General features: G+C 43.5%; 1 protein-coding gene and 1 pseudogene across 5 annotated transcripts in view; one reads left to right on the forward strand and one right to left on the reverse strand.

The window, feature by feature from the left end:
• LOC111964465 (SLAM family member 5) overlaps positions 1-8236 on the reverse strand; it is a 141575-nt gene that overhangs the window by 101809 nt on the left and 31530 nt on the right. The window lies entirely within an intron of this gene.
• On the forward strand, positions 3586-4505 carry LOC139028788 (ecto-ADP-ribosyltransferase 4-like; annotated as a pseudogene).

An 8236-nucleotide genomic window follows, 5' to 3' on the forward strand; every position in this document is an offset into this window, starting at 1 on the left:
TAGTACACATTTTCGTCTAAAGGGACTTTGAGGGAAAAAATGGGGGGCGACAATACCAAAAAGAGGTGTTGTTCCTACTGTCTCTCGCGTGGAATGGCAAATTCAAGAGACCGGGTGTGTTTGGGAAAGAGACTGAAACCTCCTCCTTCCGACTGAGGGATGAAGAACAAGTGCGCTGCCAATTGACTGTGCCGTCTCTGATCCCCGGTCCAGAGCATGGGCCAAGCCAGTGTAAATGTGCATGTGTTTTATTTGCTAGCAGCCAAAATAATAATTTTGTTTATCTACGACATGTATCAATCATTTGTGTTGTAGTGAATAGTCAGTTTGTGTGGAGCTTGTATTGGCTTTTAATTAGGCCAATGAGTAACAGGGGTGGGGGAAAGAATCAAGTAAAATACAGTGGAAAAAAAGTATTTAGTCAGCCACCAATTGTGCAAGTTCTCCACTTAAAAAAGATGAGAAGAGGCCTGTAGTTTTCATATAGGTACATCAACTGACAGACAAAATGAGAAAAATAATTCTCCAGAAAATCACATTGTAGGATTTTTATGAATTTATTTGCAAATTATGGTGGGAAAATAAGTATTTGTCACCTACAAACCAAGCAAGATTCTGGCTCTCACCGAACCTGCAAAACCATAAGTCTATTTGGAACTGAGAAATGATGCGTCACACCAGATATAACTACTTTTCATCTGTAGTCTAATCTTGGAAACATTATATACAAAAGAGACAACATAAGTACATCAGACATGATAAAAAACAGCGATGGGGACATAGRGGCATTTATCAACACAGACGTCAACACATTGCTGTTGGATATAAATGGAAATATATGTGCACTCAAATGAAAGATGTACTACATATGGAGGGGACATGGAGGAGACATATTACTAACACTAACACACTGCTAATACTAAAGGCATGTATAATATTAACACCTGTTATAAGTATGTATGAAACGCTGCAATGTTTTATATATCAATAAATCAATCAGAATCATGTTCAAAATCATCATACGTTGTCTTTCTATGTAGTAATGACACATTTCACACAAAACAAATTCCTTTTGAATTGGAACCAAATTATTTCATGGAAATGGTAGTAGAGGAGGACAGAATTGCTGTTACTGTCTGTCTGTGTGTGGTTGAAGACCAGTGTTAGTTCCTTTTGGTATCAGAACAGCATTGGTTTATGAGGGAGAAACTGTTCAGCTGGAAAGACTTAGATACAGTAGGACCAAGTCAGGTGTATGTTATATTTGTTTCTCTACACCTGCAGGACTGAAACTTGGGACTCAGAACTGTCAGCCTTACAGACTGGCCTCAGTTTATCTGGGACTGCTGTGTCTTCTCTTTCTGACCAGTCATACGTCTTTCTGTACACTGTGTATTCAACAATCACAGGTGGTAGGGTGTGAGTGTGTATGTTCATGTGTGTGTTAGCGTCAGTGTGTGTGTAAAGAAACATAAAATKATACATTTGTTCTCTGTTCCATCAMAGATGACGATGACTACAATCAACTGTCCAGAACTCTTTCTCTTCTAACRGCCAACCATACTTCAGAGAAGGAAGAACTAGTTACAAAAACCTGACTAAGGAGAGAGACCAGCTGGAGACTTCTTTCAATGCCTTGAACAAAGACAGAGATCAGTTACAGGCCCATTTTAACACAATGACTAGAAACAGAGCCCAGCTACAAACCCGTTACAACACCTTGGCTGTAGAGAAACACCAGTTACAAAGGAAAATGTCCGAGCTGTAAGCACGACGCTGGAGATGAGAAGCAGGTACAGGGAGTGAACATTTAATTAACCTTGGACAATGGACAGGACAGAACAGCGTCTGGACAGGAACACAACGACATTAATGCTGACACAGGGATCTAACCAAGGAAACAGACAGATATAGGAGGGTCAATCAACAAATTNATCCCAGAACCACACGGGGGGACCTAGTGAATGACCTGCAGAGAGCTGGGACCAAAGTAACAAAGCCTACCATCAGTAACACACGCCGCCAGGGACTCAAATCCTGCAGTGCCAGACGTGTCCCCCTGCACACTAGGAAGCCTGTAGCCATCTAATGGAAGTATTGGTGGAGAAGGGGCATCGGCAATCTTCACAATTTTACGGGTCTTTGGCTGTGGAAGCTGATAGGACAGAACACTGCCGGCTTGCACTGGCCCAAAGGCGGACTCAACCAGGGGCACGTCAGCTGAGATTTCCATTGTTGTCACAAGAGGGGCAGTAAGTGGAGAAAAGTTGGCATACGTTTCTGAGACGCGGAGTAGGTCCATGTCAGGCATGTATCCATTGAGTGCTTTGTAGAGAGAACTTCTGCAAAACATTTTAAAACCTTAACATCAGGTTGGAGATACTATGATAAAGACTCATGTAACTTTTCCAGAAACAGCACAAAATATACAGATTTATAGATTATATATTTCCCCCCAGTCTTTGTCCCAAACATTTGTCATTACATCGTAAAGACTCATTACATCGTAAAGACACCACTGTTAAGGCTTATCATCTGGATACAAAAACAATCACAAGAAAATGTCTAAAATGTTCCCATTCTAGGAACCTCCAATTTACCTTATTCCATCAGCACACGAGTTATTAGGTTTACTGAACTCTATCCCATCAACCAGACCTGGTTTCACACCCTAATTAACAAGGATTTACTGTTACATAGGCTGAATACTTTTCAGGTGCATTTTTTTATTGATATTGATACTCACAAGTGTTCTTGGCTTGTGCCAACGCTGTTCTGTGTCTGTGCAGCTGTGAACTGGTGGTGCAGCAGGAATGTTTAGTTGAGAGTACTGCGCTGTCTGGTAAAGAAGGGCCACCAGATTGCACAGAGCACTTCTTGCAACACAGGAGCAGTGGCTTTGGACCACTATCACTGGTACGGAGTGCTTAAACACCATCTGTGAAGATAAGTGACTGAAGTGAGAAACAAGAATGATGCGGCCCATAAATAACAATAAACATAGTAGTGTCTAGTCTTCTTAACTAGGGGCTCATTTAACTATACAGGAATACATCGTCTCAGTAACACAGTTACCAAACACTGCATCAACAGATCTTTACCAAATACCCTGTTAAGTGGGCAATTCTAAATTGGGATTGGGACCCATCATTAAAATCTATCTACTGATAAGATTAAACGTTGACACTGTCTCAACACATTTTGACCATGATGACAGTGTCTCACAGGAGATGTTTAACAAGGTCCCTAGTAGCTATCTATAACCTTTCCCTACTCTCATGCTGTGCGGCTTTTCACTCTTCCTCATGGACCTGTGACAGGCAGCCCTCACGGTGATCTCCCCTGTCAATGTATCTTTGTTAGATACTGTGTAGAAGACATGAATAATGTGAACGCTGCGTGTAACACATCCGGTGTCAGGATAAATAAAAAGCAAGGTCTGCTAACTTTCTTTAATTATGTTTAATTACCGCAAACAATGAATGGCAAATGCAATTTTCGTATATACGGGTTCGCTGTATCACCGCNGTGCCATAATGATTGTAATGCTTTATGGCTGTTCTCAGTAGTGCCAGAATAATTGTAATGCTGAATAGCTGTCCTCGGCAGTGCCTGTGCGCGTGTGACGAGGAGCAGTTGAACATGGAACCGAACTCGGTGGACGACAGCTACCCGACGTGCAAGGAGGAGCTGATGGGGAATATCACCACGGGCAACCTTCTGACCAGGGAACGCCAGGCCAGCCCTTCTTTCTCCACCGCCTGGTCACAAGCTGAACGCTGCAATGTGACGGTGGCGAACCTCACCGACCTCCATGTCACAGCGCTGACCCTCTACACAAACACATACAACCGCACCTTCCCTTTGATCTTCGACGTGGAAGCAAGATCTCTGGGCCCCAACGCAAATGTTTACCGCCAGTACTTCCTGTTCAAGTCCCTCTACTTCTTGCTCCTGATAGGGCGGGAGGAGGCAGAGGCAGAGTCGGAGCAGGATGGGAAGGGCTGCCTGCTGGTGTATGCTGACAGTGGGCGCGGGGACAACTTGCGAGGGGGGTTTGGGGATCAGGTGCGCACCGGGCACTTTGTTCTGGCATCCATGCGGCGGTACAGCTCCAACATTGACCTGACCATCCGGACGTGCCACGGGCACCTGCTGCCCCGCTCACATCCGTGAAACTGCCGCTCCTCTTCAGGCCTCAATGTGCTGGTGCCACCCCACGAGCTGTTCAGGGTGGTGGCGGTAAAGAAGGTACCAAACAAATGGGGAGGTGCTCTGACGTGGCACTTCTACCTGGAGTCTATTGGCACTATGACCAACCTCAACTGCGCTATGACTTCTGCCATGTGATCGGCAAGTTAGCTTGTACAAAGGTCTAAGCCAATAACGTTTGTTTGTTTGAATAATCAATTCATTGATTTTAAGATTTTTCAGTAGACACTACTACCCACTACTCAGAGCCATAAACATGGATTGCAATCATCACTTTCTCTCTCTACATATAAAACACTCAAACCTACCTTCCTAATGTACCTATACACCTCTAGAAACTCGAAATCCCTCAATAGTCTCTGCAGTGGCAATTTGGTAGATGTGGCAGTACAGTCTGTGGTGAAGTCTCCCTAGTAGGCCATTCATACAGTAGTGATGTCTTTCTAGTAGACCTGCCAGTGTCTGTCAGTGTCTGTCCCCCAATACCGTCTGCATCCAAAAGCTCCACATATTGATTCGGCGCATCCAACTCAAATGTTCCATTCCCCTAAACACTTCCCTCTCCATCTCCCAGCCTGCCCAAAGCATGTCCATCAGCTCCCAGCATTGGTCGGGTTCCTGCAGGAACCCCCACCGGGACTTGGAGGCAAGGTAGCGTCGGATTTCCCTGCCCAGCGAGGTGTCCCCTAGCTCCCGCAGACCGCGGAAAAGCACCAGGGTGGTATGAGGGTAAGGCTCAGCCTCAATCACCTGCTTAATGTACTCCGCCGTGATTTCTGTGATCCACTTGTACATCATTAATATTCATTTGAGGCAAGTCCTGAAGACACCTAGTAAAAAAACTGCGACATAGTGGTAGTAACGTTATTTCATCGATAACTAGACTGACCGGAAATGTCCAAACCGATAGGAAGTGTGTTTTGAACGTTCGATCATGGAATGTGCTATTGGATTCGCTCAACTCCCACATCCATTCTCCACAGTCCTCTATGGGCTTTTGAAAAAGGTCAAAGGTAATCAAGGAGTGACGGCGAGGAGAGCGAAAGTGGACGAAAATGTGCTTGTATGAAATGAGACTTCTTCAATCGCACGTCATCAAGCAAATGGAATCACAAAAGAAATGTACAAGGTGATAAAAACGAATCTAGCTAGTTGTGCAAGACATTGTATACATAAAAGGATAAGTAGCATATCGTTTTTAAACGTTTCTCCTTCGAGAAAACAACAGCTGATTCAAATGTGGTGCGGCAGATTTCAAACTCTTCAGAGAACTGGTAGGATTCTCTNTAATTACCGCAAACAATGAATGGCAAATGCAATTTTCGTATATACGGGTTCGCTGTATCACCGCGCAGGGTAAACAGGGAACTGGCAGGAAGTACGTAAACAGCTGTTCTTATACCGTGATGACGTAGTTCCAACGCATCTGTTGGCCTATCACAGTAGAGGCTGGGCGCGGTTTAGACTTTGCCCCGCCTTTGCTGGCCCTCAGACTCGTCCAAGCCCCTTGGCGCTTTCCTTTGTCCACATCTGGTTGCTGGGTAGATTAGCTCCGTCTTGTGTCTGTCGATTCTACACTGAAACAGTTCCTAATATGGTACTGTCCAGTAATCTAACCTCCTGGTTGGCCTAGAGAGATGCACCCCTCCCCTCTCCAGATTGACCACAGCTTTTATGGCCTGTGTTGGTCAGTCCTTACACACATCTGTATTGTTTGTGTGTGTGTAACAAAACAATATGCTAGCAGGCTATAGTGCATAAACCCTAACAATAACAATTATTTTTAGCAAGCAAATATAGCTAGCAAGCATAACTTAACCAAGCTAACAAAAATACACACATTCTCAGGTAGATTCTGTCAACGTTACATCCTTTTACGAAGTAACTAGCTAGCTAGTTAATTAATAGTTAAATTAGCTAACTAATGATTGTAGCTAGCTAACGTTATATCTGTCACTGACTTGGTACTCACCTTCATAGTTGTCTATGTAGCTTCCTATATACATCTTGAACCCCTTTTCATTCTTGCTAGCTGGAGTCTCGGAGGCTGATTTAACAATTCGATGTACATCATTAATATTAATTTGAGGCAAGTCCTGAAGACACCTAGTAAATAACTGCGACATAGTGGTAGTAACGTTATTTCGTCGATAACTAGACTGACCGGAAATTTCCAAACCGATAGGAAGTGTGTTTAAAACGTTCGATCATGGAATCTGCATAAGGGCTATTGGATTCGCTCAACTCCCACATCCATTCTCCACAGTCCTCTATGAGCGTTTGAAAAAGGTCAAAGGTAATCAAGGAGTGACGGCGAGGAGAGCGAAAGTGGACGAAAATGTGCTTGTATGAAATGAGACTTCTTCAATCGCACGTCATCAAGCAAATGGAATCCCAAAAGAAATGTATAAGGTGATAAAAACGAATCTAGCTAGTTGTGCAAGACATTGTATACATAAAAGGATAAGTAGCATATTGTTTTTAAACGTTTCTCCTTCGAGAAAACAACAGCTGATTCAAATGTGGTGCGGCAGATTTCAAACTCTTCAGAGAACTGGTAGGATTCTCTTGTGCATCCTCGCCAAAAGGAGGATATCAAGGAGGGGAGGACCGTGTTCCATTTGCCTACTAACAAATTGAGACTCTCTTCGACCACTTATCGRTTTTCTGGGTCAGGGAGGACAGACTTTTTACCAAATGAGAAAAGTCAGTTAAAAAAAACTGCTAGCATTCACTGGTTGAAGTTTAAATCACTTTTGAGTGTAATGGAGTGGACTATTACATGAATACATGTCATTAGGGTGTCCAATCAAAAACACATATTTTGACCAATGGGTAAAATAGTATGTTAATTGTGTAGATACTCCTCTAATTTATTTTTTATTTTTAATTTCACCTTTATTTGACCAGGTAGGAAAGTTGAAGAACAAGTTCTCATTTACAATTGCGACTGGCAGGAATAAGCAAAGCAGTTCGCAACATACAACACAGAGTTACATGGAGTAAAAAAATACAGTCAATAATACAGTAGAAAAATAAGTCTATATACAATGTGAGCAAGTGAGGAGATAAGGGAGGTGAAGGCAAAAAAGGGCCATGGTGGCGAAGTAAAAATACAATATAGCAAGTAAAACATGGAATGGTTGATTTGCAGTGGAAGAATGTGCAAAGTAGAGATAGATAATGGGGGCAAAATAAATAAATAAATAAATACAGTAGGGAAAGGGTAGTTGTTTTGGGCTAAATTATAGATGGGCTAATGTACAGTTGCAGTAATCTGTGAGTCTGCTCTGACAGCTGGTGCTTTAAAGCTAGTGAGGGAGATAAGTGTTTCCAGTTTCAGAGATTTTTGTAGTTCGTTCCAGTCATTGGCAGCAGAAGAACTGGAAGGAGAGCGGGCCAAAGGAAGAATTGATTTTGGGGGGTGACCAGAGAGAGATATACTTGCCTGGAGCGTGTGCACAGGTGGGTGCTGCTATGGTGACCAGCGAGCTGAGATAAGGGGGGACTTTACCTAGCAGGGTCTTGTAGATGACCTGGAGCCAGTGGGTTTTGGCGACGAGTATGAAGCGAGGGCCAGCCAACGAGAGCGTACAGGTCGCAGTGGTGGGGGTAGTATATGGGGCTTTGGTGAGAAAAAAGATGGCACTGTGATGACCTGCTCCAATTATTGAAGGGGGTATTGGAGGCTATATTTGTAAATGACATCACCGAAGTCGAGGATTGGTTGGAATGGTCAGTTTTACAGGGTATGTTTGGCAGCATGAGTGAAGGATGCTTTGTTGCGGAATAGGAAGCCAATTCTAGATTTAACTTTGGATTGGAGATGTTTGATGTGAGTCTGGAAGGAGAGTTTACAGTCTAATCAGACACCTAGGGGTATTTGTAGTTGTCCACATATTCTAAGTCAGAGCCGCCCGAGTAAGTGAATGTTGGACGGGCGGGCTCGGTGCAGGCAGCGATCGGTGAAGAGCATGCATTTAGTTTTACTTGTATTTAAGAGCATTGGGCAGGCCAACGGAAA

This window comes from Salvelinus sp. IW2-2015, linkage group LG1 (assembly GCF_002910315.2).
Source record: "Salvelinus sp. IW2-2015 linkage group LG1, ASM291031v2, whole genome shotgun sequence".
Lineage (NCBI taxonomy): Eukaryota > Metazoa > Chordata > Actinopteri > Salmoniformes > Salmonidae > Salvelinus > Salvelinus sp. IW2-2015.